We start from the raw sequence: 15,771 nt of genomic DNA, 5'->3' as shown, positions 1-15,771 counted from the left end.
TAAGTGTATTCGACCCATTTCATGTTTTTTACAATATCTAATAAACGTATTCGACCCATTTCATATTTGCTTGTTTTTATATCTAATAAACGTATTCGACCCGTTTCATGTTTGTTTATATTTTATATTTGATAAACGTATTCGAATCATTTCATGTTTGTTTGTCTTTTATATCTAATAAACATATTCGACCCATTTCATGTTTGTTTGCTTTTTATATCTAATAAACGTATTCGACCCATTTCATGTTTTTTTTGTCATTTATATCTAATAAACGTATTCGACCCATTTCATGCTTTTTTGTCTTTTATATCTAATAAACGTATTCGACTCATTTCATGGTTTCTTTTATATCTATTAAACGTATTCTACCCATTTTTATGTTTGTTTGTCTTTTATACCTAGCAAACGTATTCGACCCATTTCATGTTTGTTTGTCTTTTATACCTAGCAAACGTATTCGACCCATTTCAAGTTTGTTTTTTTATATCTAATAAACGTATTCGACCCACTTCACGTTTGTTTGCTTTTTTATCTAATAAACGTACTCGACCCATTTCGTGTTTGTTTTTTTGTATCTTAAAGTCTTTTCTAAATGTGAACATATTTCTGGCGGTATAAAGCCATATATAATAGAACATGCAAAGGAAGTCTGCAACGTGCATATATAACAACTTACCTCTAGCATGGGTTATACCTTCTGAAGACTTTAAGACGAAAACTGTTAACGCTTTAAATAAATATCGCATACACGTTTGAAGTTTAAGAGAAAAATTTTGTTGACATTAATAACTTGTTCACTTCTGTTGAAGTGCATGTCAAGGCTTCATTTTGTTTATACCCGTTGAGAAGTAAACGGGAATTTAACGACTTGGATTGGAAAGACACGAGAAGACTGCATGTCTGTCAAAAATAGACTAAGCTTTAAAGGACAAGATTATATAATATCGAGGTAAAACGTGGCGTCGCTAATGACCGCATCACGGCTTGTGTGGAATTATAGCTCAGTATTTCAACACGAATATCATTCTAGAAAGTCATGCCCTTGTACTTGACCAAAAAAGCATTGGCGGACTTATTCTCATCACCTAATTACATGAGTTCAATATTATTCTTTCAAGCTTTAGCACGTTCATGACAGGTAAGTTTCATAAAAGATGGTTCGGACCTCGACGAATTTCATTATTTTCGAGAAAGAATAGCAACTTAATTAAACAAAGAAGAAAAAGAAAACAATTACCCTACTTCGTATTGAAAAATGTAAAAGTTTTTAAAAAAATTAAAATGTTACCAAAATACAGATATATCAGATAAAAATAGCTATATTTATCTGACATGATATGGTTTTATTTCAAACACTTTCTTCGATATTTCAATATACTGTTTCTTTTTTTTTTCTCTTCTGCCGTAATGGTGTACACCGTAAAGATTTTCGGAATGGCAAAACGTTTACATCCGACGTTGTCAAAGAGATAGATTAATCAGTTAAATTTGGAGATTTTTTGAAAATTAATCAGATTATCTGTCGTTTGCGATACAAATACAGGACAATTAACTAGCTGGGTATATTTGTTTAGAAATGAACTATAAGTTTGCAATGGCATAGCCAGAAATCTTTAGCAGAGATGAAATTCCGTCAAATATTGTAATGAATGTCTAACGAGCAGGTACTCCAATCGTTCTTTAGAATTATGTACTAGCATATTAATATGTGAATAATTGACTTAACGTATCATCAAAATATACAGTTGTAACGTATCTCTAAACAGCGGCCATACAATTTAACTGAAAACTGCAAAACAAAAGGCAAATAACTAACAAAGGTACTTACAACATATATTTAGACATATTTATTTGCAAAGATTTAATCTGAAGTTCGAAACATTCGTTTTCGTATTCATGTATAATTTTGAAGAGATCAGAACCGCGGCATCTTTGTCGAATATTCCATAATATGGTCATCATCTGGCCTGAGTGATTTAAAAACAAAACAAAGTCATGACCCTCCTTTTGACCTTCTTGTGTTACCCTTGATATATATCTATATATGACTTTTAAAAACACACACACACACACACACACATCCAGCAAAGCAATATAACTCTCTTGTTGTTATATATACAGGGTTTAGACGCGACCATAGCGGAGATCAATCTTCCAGAGAACTTCAGAGAAAGATGTTGCAAAAGGTTTAAGCAACGGGAAATCAACTTTCGGATGTCGCATATGAACTAGGCAAATCTTTGTCTATAATATCTCAAACTGAAGACCTTGTCTTTGTTCTCGACTAAAACTAATTGAAACCTTCTAACAAATCGATATAAACTTTGCTTTTGGCAGAAACATTATGAAAGCCTTGGTTTTTAGCAACCAGATGCCACGGCTAACAAAATACTTAGGTTTGATCGCTCTTTATTAAACAATATGCAAAGATAAAGTTAATGCACTTGCAAAAATCTGTTCCTACCCCTTCCTTCCGATAATTAATTTTATATTAAGTCTGAATTGAATAATCCAGTCTGACTGCATAACGTCTCCTGGCATATGGCACATTCGAGAAGCCAAGAGCACCAACGTGTTTTAATTTTCCAATCGAGATATGACCTTTAAAAACCTGAAGTGAACTTTTAATCTTGTTGGAGATAAAAAAATATCTGTATTGTGCAATATAATAAAACTACTTTCATTAATATGAGATTTTTTTCCACATGCAGACGTTTGTGCTTCAAATGAATTGTCTTCATTGCATCTGAAGCTTTTTCAGACAGCCAATCCCAGGCTGGCCTATGTTCGCCATGTGGTCGTGCACATGTAACCTCGTATGTTTAACTTTACCGGAGACAGATGGAGAATGCTCCCTAGCGTTACAAACAGCATGAAGCGCTTTCAAACAACTTGAAAGTACCGTTACTTATCACTAAACAAGCTATGTCGATTTTTCCAGGGTTGTGGAAGGGTTAGAACTAACGGAACATTGCTCTCGAACACGTGGCATTTGCTAAACGAATTTGACATGTTGATTTTTATCTTCAAGCCTTCCAATATGAATTTTAAATAGGTTGAGCATGTAACAGTAAGTGGCAGTTGCTAAATTATCAGGGTATAACAATTTTGCGCCGATGTTCGCGTGAAAAGAACAATAAGACACCATTTTCAGAGGCAGGTGAACCTTTCCTGACGCCTTTCCACCCGCCATCAGCTTGATTAATGCATCTGTAGCAATATCAATTATGTAAAGAATTAAATAGACATGGAAATACAGAATTTATGGCTGCAGAAACAAATGCGAAATACAACCAGGTGTACAATTAAATTTTGTCATATTGGAAAAATTGGAACCCGTTGCAAACAAAACGCAATCTGCGCATGGAATATTAGAAGAAATTGCATGGAAAATCACGGCCTTTTAACCCTGGAACCGATATTCAGTCATAATTTCTCCCATTATTATTAATAACTTTCGAAAGTGCAACCAAAAATCTTTTTTTCCGCAGCGCAGAAAACGCTGCTAGAAAATCCCATCGAGTTTGAAAACCCGCGCTCTTTCCAAGAGCTAATTTGACACGCATGCGCACGTGACAGGTATGCTCTGATGGGCAACTGTTTAGCAGTTTACTCGCGGCTACAATAGTTAAAAAGAGATGAAAACTTTTTTATCTGGGTAAAGCAAGTTTAGGCTTAATGTCAGTAAATGAATATGATTCAATAAAATCCTACACACTCTAATTTAAATTCAATGTGTATATTTTACAGATGAAATATCCTTAATAATAGGTAAACAGTTATGTTTGCACACATATTGTGCAACACACCATTGTGAAAGGAACAAGCACAGTTGCAACGCCTCCGCATTTAGACACACAAGAGAATCTATTCAATTGTCCCGGCTATGAAATGTTGTGCAATTATTATATTATATCAAACATGATGTATTCACAGTTTTGACCTGGAAACAGGATCTAATCGTGTAAAAAAGACACCAACCATTGAGAGTGGGTCTTTCATTATTTATAATTCAACCGATTTTTTTTATCCGGTTAATTGAGTATAGTCATGAAAATGTGCACACATATTGTGAAACCCTATTGCGCATGGCGATGACGCGGATAGTTACTAACACTCAGAATGCGATAAAAAAAATTAGTACATTTTCCGGGAACAAATTACCCTTCTTAACGGCGATGTATTTGGGGTAAAAAGAAAAAAGAGCTGATCCGGGCAGCACACAGAGGGCTTTATCAGTGGTTGCCTTGTGCCCGTACGGAAACGAGCGCGCCCTGCATTATGTCCAGTTTGTTATAATCTACATCACTGATATTCATTACTGCAATGAAAGAAAAACCTAAACACCTACTACAAAAGAGTAAAATACCGCAATGTTTTATGGTCGAATCGATGTAACATTATGTAGACTGGGTACTGATCTATCAATAAGATTGAGATATTAAGGTGATATGAGAGAGAGGGCACGTATACCGGCCTCTCAGTAGATAAATATTGCTCCGATTTGCTCTCATGCGAACTAATTTACATATATTTTTCTCCGGAATGTCCTAGACGAAGAAAAACAATAATGACCGTTCTATCCATTATTAATTTTAGATGATAAACAGACTATTGTACTCTCAAACAAATAGAACAAAAGGGCGTAATTGTGTGTGTGTGGAGTACTAGTTGTATGTGTTTATTTGCAAAGAGATAGTATGTGACTAAGATGACCAAGAAAAAATTAATTCGCATATAATTGCGACTGTCCGTTCTCAAATGTAGGGGTGAGGGATTTATATGTCAAGCGAAACAGCACAAGTGTTAGAGCAGAAACACAGAAAGTACTGTAGCAGCAAAATTATCGGCAGTAGGAAAAGCGTCAACATCACCAGAAATCATCATCTCATCGTCATCATTGTCAGCAGCAACAAGATCAAGTATTTGTCCTAATTAGTGTGATCAAAGTTATAATTAAAGACTAAATGATGATGGAATATCACACAAAGCACGTACATAACAAACCTCTCTGTCTCCCCTTCAGGTATGTCTGGTGACTATAGTGCTAATGTGACGCTTACTCTAATGATGATCCATACGAGGAGACAAATTCGAACTTTCATCATGTATTCATATCTTGTTATCCTTTGTTTACGTAAGCAGACATGCATCGATTAAGGTTTTCTCTAAATTATATAATTCATGTACACTTCCTAGTTTCCACAAAAGGCACTATTTGATTGTATTACTGCCTGCTTGTTTCTAAGATAAATTTTGTATTTTCACATGGTGTGGGCGAAAGGGGGGGGGGGTAGATATGGACAACTTTTTACATCGCTAGGATCATGTCTAACGTTTCAGATCTTTATGTTGCCATAACACGATTATTACTGGTTATTGTGTTCCATCAATCAGTACTCGTAGCCTCTTACTTTTCATTCGTTTGGAAATAGTCTGGTGAGAATGAATTATAACCATTACCTGGTTAAGACAGTTGAATTATAATCTTGACCTAGTTAAGACAGTGGTAAACAAATGAATTAACGTACATACGATATTTTAATAAAATCTGTAATGTTGAAATCTGACTGACACACTTATCTATTCATTCAGTTCTGGAAAGGTCAACCTTTTAGATCTTAATTTGATTTACAAAATTGAGAGAGAGAGAGAGAGAGTATAAACTTGTACCGTTCATACCAGATCTCGTCTGAATGTATCTTACTTATGCGTGACATTTAACGCGTCAAACCGATCATTTAACAATTCGCTGTCGTTTTCATTATCGTAATCATCGCTGACATTCATTATCGTCTTCGCTGTAGACATCCATCATATTATCATTACCAAAACCACCACCACCACCATCATCATCATTATTACATTTATCGCTGAATCGTCAAATAAAGAAAATATACATAATAAAGTACTGACAAAATGACAATTAAAGTTTAACTTTCTGTGTGTGTGTGTGTGTGTGTGTGTGTGTGTGTGTGTGTGATTTCAACAATGAACGGCATTGTAAGATGATCTGCACCTACAATGATCATCGACATTGCAACCATAAATATGTCTGATAAAATTTGTTGTCTTTCGGTTCTTGGGTTGAGGGTTGAATGGCTGATTTAGAGAAGAGGACTAGTGTTGACGAAAACAGTGAAAGTACCTCTCAGTTTAAGACACTTGTACTGCATGATAATTCAGTTAAAATTATCTCTAAGTTACCTTTCTAAAAACCATATAACTCTCAAATCAACGGACGCGATCATTTAAGTTTATTTTGATGAATCGTTTTTAACGTTAATATCGTTCACAGCGAAAGCAGAAAATTCTTTTTTTATATCCTACTTACTATCAGTGGAATGCGTTTTTCAAAACTAGTCTCGTATTTACTGTAGCTATGATTCTATGAAAAATTACTGTTCTCCAATGGTCAGATAGTCTATATCCATCATTCGCTGACCTACTAGAGGAACACATGTAGTGATTTTCAATGTTTTCTTCAAAAATATATTTCTTAGAGTCGGCAAAAGAACCATCAACTGAGGTGAAACGTTTTAAATAAGTGACACATTATCATATATGCGGTAATTTGTTATAGGGATTGTTTATATTTGACTATCTTCTTCTTTCGGACTTTTGTCTTTTAACTTTTGTTGAGTACCTTTAGATTTCTGTTTAAAGTTGCATATATAGCATTGATAATCACGCAGTATTTGTGGTTTTTACAAGATTGTGAGAATAAACTATTCAATTGAACTGCAATATATAACTTCATCATCTGATAATTGGGGATTATCCCGTGAAGATCTGGGCATTTTCTGCACAGCTTACAAGAATAATATGACCTTTAATCAAATTATCACTCACGCTCTTATGAGGGATGCCAACATCTAAGTGTTAAGGCACGAGAGCAGTGACAGTTACCAATGTAATAAATAATCCATGATGTTATCTTGGCTTCCACACCTATGTGATATCTACCGCCGCGACTTCTTTACCTAAGTGACATCTGTCACTGCAAGTCTAGTCATCACACACACACACACACACACACACACACACACACACACACTTATATTTCGATAAGTCTCAAAGAACAATGAAGATATAAATGGAGAAAATAATGTCGATATTTATGAAAAAGGTGGTAAATGGAGAGTCCTTTGACTATAAGTATAACATACATACATACATACATACATACATACATACATACATACATACATACATACATACATACGTACGTACGTACGTATGTGCGTACGTACGTACATACGTATGTATGTGCGTACGTACATACATACACACATATTTAGATTGCTTTATTTTTAATTTATTATGCAGATTAGGGTAGGGAGAAGGAGAGGGGAGGGGAGGGGCTAATGCGATTTAGAATTGTATAAGTCTCTATATTCGTCTTCCTACATCTGTTTACGTGCAAAGTATGTAAGTTTGCTTTGTTATAGATTCTGGAATATAATGTTGCCGTCTTAATTTACAAACGGAAATGCTCAGAAATGGATCTTTTCGAGTTTGTTAGTCATTCTCAGAACGACAACCGTGCCACAAACAATCAAATTTGACACGTAGAATGCACTGTATATGGCTATTCTACCTTCTGGTGTCAGATCATATCCAATTCATATTCTGGTGTCAGATCATATCCAATTCATATTCTGGTGTCAGATCATGTCCAATCCATATTCTAGTGTCAGATCATGTCCAATCCATATTCTGGTGTCAGATCATGTCCAATCCATATTCTGGTGTCAGATCATGTCCAATCCATATTCTGGTGTCAGATCATGTCCAATCCATATTCTAGTGTCAGATCATATCCAATCCATATTCTGGTGTCAGATCATATCCAATTCATATTCTGGTGTCAGATCATATCCAATTCATATTCTAGTGTCAGATCATATCCAATTCATATTCTGGTGTCAGATCATATCCAATCCATATTCTGGTGTCAGATCATGTCCAATCCATATTCTATTGTCAGATCATGTCCAATCCATATTTTGGTGTCAGATCATGTCCAATTCATATTCTGATGTCAGATCATATCCAATCCATATTCTGGTGTCAGATCATGTCCAATCCATATTCTAGTGTCAGATCATGTCCAATCCATATTCTGGTGTCAGATCATGTCCAATCCATATTCTAGTGTCAGATCATGTCCAATTCATATTCTAGTGTCAGATCATATCCAGTCCATATTCTGGTGTCAGATCATATCCAATCCATATTCTAGTGTCAGATCATATCCAATTCATATTCTAGTGTCAGATCATATCCAATCCATATTCTAGTGTCAGATCATATCCAATTCATATTCTGGTGTCAGATTATGTCCAATCCATATTCTAGTATCAGATCATATCCAGTCCATATTCTGGTGTCAAATCATGTCCAATCCGTTTCAGTAATTTATGTTTTCTTGCAAATCAATGAAAATAGTTTGCCAAAATTCTTTAGGTAGTCTATAGTAGTTTGCAGATTCTTCTAATTTTATCACTGTATCTCCAGAAATAAAACGTCATTTTGTGTCCTCGGCCCTTCTTCTGGTTATATCCGAAAACCATTTTGATCAATAACAATCTTTCGCTTTCAAGAGTTTGAATTCTAAGATTCTCAAGTAAGTCAATTTACTATTACCTGCATAATTAAAGAGTGTATCTTTCTTACTAAATTATTTTTTTTTAAATTCGTTAGTAAATATATTAAATATGGTTGGGCCTTGTATAAAACCCTGTATTAAACCATTAGTGATATTTAAGTAGTCAAGTTTACTAAGCACAATATTGTCTCTTACATAGATAGTTAGCAATAGAGGTAAAATGATACGCCCAAAACCGTATTTCGATGTATAGCGATATAACAAAGCCACATTACAATACGTATTGCAATACAGTAACACTTAATTAAAACAAAAAAATAATCAAATTTAATATTTACTACTTGAAAAGTACAATATATCTGAGTTAAGTTATCTTGTTAGACTTCAAATCGTAGTCTAGTCAATTTGACCTTTAAAATTAGCATAAAAATTAAACAAGTCTACAAACACTTGAAAGCAGTAGAATTATCAGCACGTTTTAAAACATCTCTGCCATTTTAAGTTTCTCTGTATTTAAATGTACACTTCACAGATGCAATGTTTTAAATGTCTCAACACATTTGAACTATTTTTTTTTATTTTTGCAGTTAGACGCTAAATAAGTCAGATCATCCCTCTCAGCAGTAGCAATGTTTCCTGCTGTAATAAAGACTCGGTTTGATAGCTCTGAAGATGTAGGAAAGCATTTTAACTGAAAAAATATTCCCTTGTCTTGACTTGCCCACTCCCCCATTAAAATTTGCCCAAATACCGAATAGTGGTACTGTTCATTGTATTTTATATTCTCTTGCAATCTCGTGGTAAGCGTGTATCAAAGAGAAAAAAGAAAATTTTGTGAGCAATAGACAGATTTGTACGATTAAAGCAAGATCATGAAAAAATCGCGGTAAAGACAATCGTATTACGGTGTGCATTGCCAGAACAGCAAATTGCAATATACCGGTATATCGTTGCACCGCTATTAGTAAGTAAATCAATAGTCCCATTCATCAGGCACATATCCTGATAAAGCCTGTTAAAAAAAAATGGCGAGGCATGCATTCAGATGTCCTGGACAGGTCTATTACAACTGACCCTCTGCCATTCCTTAGAGATAGAATACTAATTAGACTAGCGGTTGTAAAGACCGACAGAAAAAGGCTGAAATATGTTGCTAGAATACGTATTTAGCTGTTCTCTCAAGCAGTTTTGGCGCATTCAGTCATATTTACAGTTGAATAGTTCTACTCATCTAAAGAATCTGTTTTTGTACGCCATGGCATGTCTTGCTAGTTTTAATTATTTTGGGAATTCATTTTTATCAGCGGTTCCATTTACAAGATTTGAATATTGACCTAACAATACAGGTTGAGATAAATATACAATCTGAGGTGATATCAAAATGTACTTCATTCTTTTCTTCTGAAACGTTCCCAAAACCAGAATTTTCTTCAGAGATAACACATGTACCAATGTATCTAGTCATTTTGCCATTTTTTTCTTTTATTTTCACATATCGATTTTAGCCAGAGATAGATATTACATGGCATTATTGTTCCTTTATTCGTAAACACTAACACAATGTGTGTTAGTACGACACTTCACGGAGAGCTCAAAAACTTGACCTTGTAAACAGATAGCTATATATGACAATAGGACGTAGTAACTGGCACGTGTGTGTGTGTGTGTGTGTGTGTGTGTGTGTGTGTGTGTGTGTTTAGTCTTATCGTTACGAGGTCTGCTGCGTGGCAGCTTATAGTGATGTCTAGCAATGGGGCATGTCCCACCCAGTCACATTATCCTGACACCAGGCTGACCAGTCCTAATACTAACCATTTAATGCTGAGCACCAAGAAAGGCAACTGCAAGTACCATTTTTATAAGTCTTTGGTATGACTCGGCCGGGGTTCGAACCCGCAAGAAGCCACATGGTAACTTAATCCTTCGGCTACTCAACTTACTTTGATTTGATGAAAACTTGTTTTGAAAAATTTGCTGGCGACAAAGTAAATCGTGGATCAGCTTTGCAAAGATATAAACAAAATGTGCTTTCATTGTTTTTGAATGATAGTTGAAGATTATTTTTCTTACAGTTTTAATAACTTTTAATAATAGTACCACAGTACTGAGTAAAATGGAATAGGTTAGTATGAAATATTGCCCACCGTTTCTAGAAGAAGTCGGGTGCAAGTCAGTTTGGGTGGGTCGGTTGGTAGGTTGCAATTCATCGTGGGGTCAGGGAGTGAGAGGGAAGTAGGCCAGACCCATAAACTGTTCTTGATACGTTGTCATTTGCATGGCCATATTAAACATACTAACATGTAACAAAGTATAATTCAGCAACAAAGTAATACTGAATTCACATATAAGTCATCTAACCATACCGGCATGTTACGCCACCTGCAGACTCGTGGATGTATAACTAGACCGATGCTATCTCGTGCAAATAGGTGTTGTTGTTGTTGTTGAGGGCTTAGCAACATGTTTCAGCAAGTAGGCTATAAATGGCGGCCAGTATATATCGCGGAGGAAGAACTGGGGAAAACCCCGGGAAAAGCCATCGACCACTGAAATCTACTGGCGAACTTTCATACCAATCTGGGGTCATGTTCTGATGACCTATGTTATTTTCATAATCGCTAATTTTATCAGCAAATCAGACGAAGTCTGAGATCTTCTCATTTGGGAGATTGAGCAGTATGGTTGAAGAGCATCAGCGTGATTCACTTTCAGATTTCTGAAAACTGCATTTCCATTGGATTATTCAAAGGTCGCCAGAACATGACCCTTAAGCGATCGCAGTCACATTTTCTCGTAGGCCAGTGGAGATCTAGTTTAAAACCGATTGACTTTCTTCCATACCTACGTTGGACGAGCCCGGGACTCGAACCCACGCGCACAGAGGTAAGATGTCAGTGATGTTATAGTGAACGCTTTAGACCTACATACATAGATACATAGATACATACACACACACACACACACACACACACACACACACACACACACATACATACATACATACATACACACACATATAGACAGAGAGACATATTACACTGGACGAATGTTTCCTTTCGTCAACTATACTTATCGGCAACTATACTTCTGGCTAATTGTCGTAGTCATTTCTGGCGTAACAGTAACTTCCTCTTCCTCATCAACGTCTACCTCGTAGTAATCATCATTAACGTCGTCGTATTTTTGATCTGCATCTTTTTCTTCCACTAATGAGCAAACTAAATTTGAGATAGGACAAGCATGTTTCAAGAAAACGTGAGCCTAAACACGCGATTTGCAGTTATTCTGCATGATAAGTTCAGATCATTAAATTCATGTTTTAGGATAGATATGGCTGGTTAAAGACGATTTATAAAATGTAAAGAATAGAACTATTCTCCATTTTACTTCATATCCGAGTCATCCTTAAAACAATTGCCATGGATAACTATCACAGTTACTGGAGAGTGGCTGACATTTTGACATTAACTTTGGGGTTTTGTGTTTTACGTCACAGCAAACAAGCAGCTCCTTTTGCCCCGAGGCAATCTGAGTTAAAACCACGGACACGCGAAAGAAGCCGATCCGGGCTTCTTTCTGTCACGAGTAGATTATGCTAACCACTGTATCACCATGGCTCTTGCCTTAAATAGTAGCACATGCAAGATAATGCATTGAGAATTTCAGGGCCGATTTAACAAACAGGCTTTAAGGCCATAGCCTTAGGCACTCATATTGTGTAGCTCCTACTTTAGGCCCTCCATTCCAATATGTAATATATACTTAGGTCCTTCCGTCCGATTATCCTTAGGCCCCTCATAACCTTAAAACCAGCACTGGTCCTATTTCCAAAACTCGCGAATGTGGTGCTGGTGTAGGGAACAGTTTGACGTTAAATTATTTAATAAAAATTATAACAGTTACTTCAGGTTCTCCTACAACTACAGATACAATCTGATACGTTAGTTATATATGCCTGGACATCCCCGAAATAAAGATCAACGATAGGAAGCATAAATATCGACTGTCAAGTGCCAACTCATTTTTTCAGCTCGTGTTAGCGTATATTTTACTATCTTAGAAAAATGTTTTCGTGCAAGCCGGCAATATTTGAAAAAGAATTACATACATTTTATATCAAACTTCATCGATTTGGACCTTTGACAGTTCTTTTTTATATTGGTACAGAATGTGTTTTATGTTAGGAATTAAAGCGAATTTCGTTGAGAAGAATTGATTCACAAAATCAGCGTCTAATAAACTCAGTCAGATACGGATCAGAGCATTTATTTATCCTCTTTAGAAATGTGTACACACAAAGTCATGCCCAGTTATTAATATTTCTTAAGTTATGAGTTTTTAAAAAATAATTTCCACCATAGTTTTAGAAGCTTCGCAAATGATAAAAATTAAATCAAGGGGCGTAACTCATGTCATCCTGCTCAAGTGAACAAAACATGTTCCCTACCCCTACAGACTGCTCCCTATATCGACTCAGTGAGTGCAGTACTCGTACGTTGTGTTCCATAAATATACAAATTTAAGATTAAGGTCAAATCCCTTTCTTTCTCTTTTTGTCATTCGTTTTGAGGCCAAAAATTAAATATAAGTATGGAGTAGGATGAGAGTGTTCACTCTCTGAAACGGAAAGGAAGGAATGAGACAAGTATAGCAGACAAATTTTTCCGAATGATTTCAATTACATATTCTACATCCGTTTATATTACCTTATCCCTAAATGGAGTTTCGGACTTTTCTAAGCACCCTTTGCTATCCTTTTCGGTTCTTTGAAAACCGTTTAACCCGAAACAATTTATCTAAAATCCCCCCCCCCCTTTTTTTTTTAAGGGTAAATACATGAAAAATGACAGAATATAGATAATTTCTCATACGTTATACAAAAAGTAGCCAAATCATTCACCTTTAGTGCTAGTATAGTATAGTATAGTATAGTATAGTATAGTATAGTATAGTATAGTAGAGTATAGTATAGTAGAGTATAGTATAGTATAGTAGAGTATAGTATAGTATAGTATAGCATAGCATAGCGTAGCGTAGCGTAGTGTAGTGTAGTGTAGTGTAGTGTAGTGTAGTGTGGTGTGTGCAGTGCAGTGCAGTACAGTGCAGTGCGGTGCTGTGCGGTGCGGTACGGTAAGGTAAGGTACGGTACGGTACGGTACAGTAAAATACAGTACAATACAATACAGTACGGTACAGTAAAATACAGTACGGCACGGCACGGTACGGTACGGTACAATACAGTACAATACAGTACAGTACAGTGGTATTGGATTGATTGATTGATTGATTGAATAAATGATTTAGTATATACGTATTTCTTCACTTGCATTGAAAACTGATGAGTATTCCTAATTAGTTTCATTTGATAATAACGACACCAAGATGATGATGATGATGAAGACGACCACCACGAGGACGATAATGATGGATGTGATGATGACGACGTCATTCTTGGAAAAGACGAGTTAAACGCTGATTGTATGAAGGGTTACATTGTTGACAACGATTACTATGATGTAACATCCGTAAATGATAATATTGCCCCTCCCCCCCCAAAAAAAAAAAATCCAAAAAAGTCGTGTAAAATAATAAATTGAAATATCCGAAACTCATATCCAGTCATTCTTTAGTAGGTAACAAAAGTTCAGTTAAAACAGTTTGATCAACGAATGGTGTCCTACATCTTTTTTTTTTTTTTGGGGGGGGGCACCAGACAGATCCCCCCCACACCTAGCCAAAGAATAAACGTGTTTTTATGTTTCACTGAGTCTCCCAGATATGTTGCTTTGTTTTTTTAATTTAAACAGAATTTCGATCAAAAATTTAAACGAATTTTTGACGGAGTATTTGTTTCCTAGTGTATTCTATAGGATTATTCTTCCGAGTCGGTTTCAATCACCTGACTCGGAGTCCCTCTCCTAGTATCTTTGTTACCTTGGCTAAAGGTCGCCTATGTGTTTGCTATGTGTGAATGTGCTATATGTTTGTTCGTGCTATAGTTGTGTTCGTGTTGGGACAGCCGTCTATATCGAATTCTTCCCCAGTTGTCCTGCGATCCTTATAACAATCATCTTCTAGATTTTGTACGTATTATATTTCCAAGTTTTTAGTCCTACTTCCGTATATTACCTACTATCTTCTTTTATTACTTTTAACCATATGCGTAGCTATTGAAAGAATACACACATATCAAGTACATTATGATGTCAGATAATGTTTACATTTATTTAGAGTAGACAAATATCAAATACATTATATCTGACAATATTTACCTTTATTTAGAGTAGACAAATATCAAATACATTATATCAGACAATATTGACCTTTATTTAAAGTAGACAAATATCAAGTACATTATATCAGACAATATTTACTATTATTTGGAGTAGACAATATCAAGTACATTATGATATCTGACAATGTGTAAATTTATATGATGTATAAAAAAGCAAGTACATTATATCAGACAATGTGTACATGTATGTAGAGTACACAAATATCAAGTACATTATATCAGACAATGTGTACATTTATGTAGAGCACACAAATATCAAGTACATTATGATATCTGACAATGTGTACATTTATATGATGTATTCAAATGTCAAGTACATTATATCAGACAATTTGTTCGTGTATATAGAATACACAAATGTAAAATACATTTGTATATCCAAACACCCTAACAAATGCAAAATGTAATGGAAAATTGAGTTTTACAATATATGTAGATTTCGGTTCGAAGATGGAGTTAGTGTGGCAAATCATAATGTCGAAAGTATCACAAGAATGATAGATAGATAAGTAAGTAGAGACAATAAATGCGTCAAATTGAAACAAAATTTGCATGCTTCAATAATATGTGTATACTAACCTCCAGTATACCAGTGGCATACAAATGTGAAAGAATTGTATTATTTATTTATACTATATACTTTAATTTTTGTCAAAAGACTTATATACCAATGATCAGATGAACATATGATAACGAACGAATTTGTAAGAAGGTGAGCATTTACATCGCATTCCGAAAATGTATATCACCTTTTTTTCAAAAGGAGGGAGATACAGGTGTCGTCGAGTGGTCCTCTTTGGACAGTAGAGCCAGTAACTGTACATATTTGTAAGTGTACAGCCCGAAATGGTAAATATACATA

Source organism: Sinohyriopsis cumingii, chromosome 3 (assembly GCF_028554795.1).
Source record: "Sinohyriopsis cumingii isolate HCF-2022 chromosome 3, ASM2855479v2, whole genome shotgun sequence".
Lineage (NCBI taxonomy): Eukaryota > Metazoa > Mollusca > Bivalvia > Unionida > Unionidae > Sinohyriopsis > Sinohyriopsis cumingii.
The sequence above is the reverse complement of the archived record's forward strand: the minus strand, read 5'-3'. Positions refer to the sequence as shown.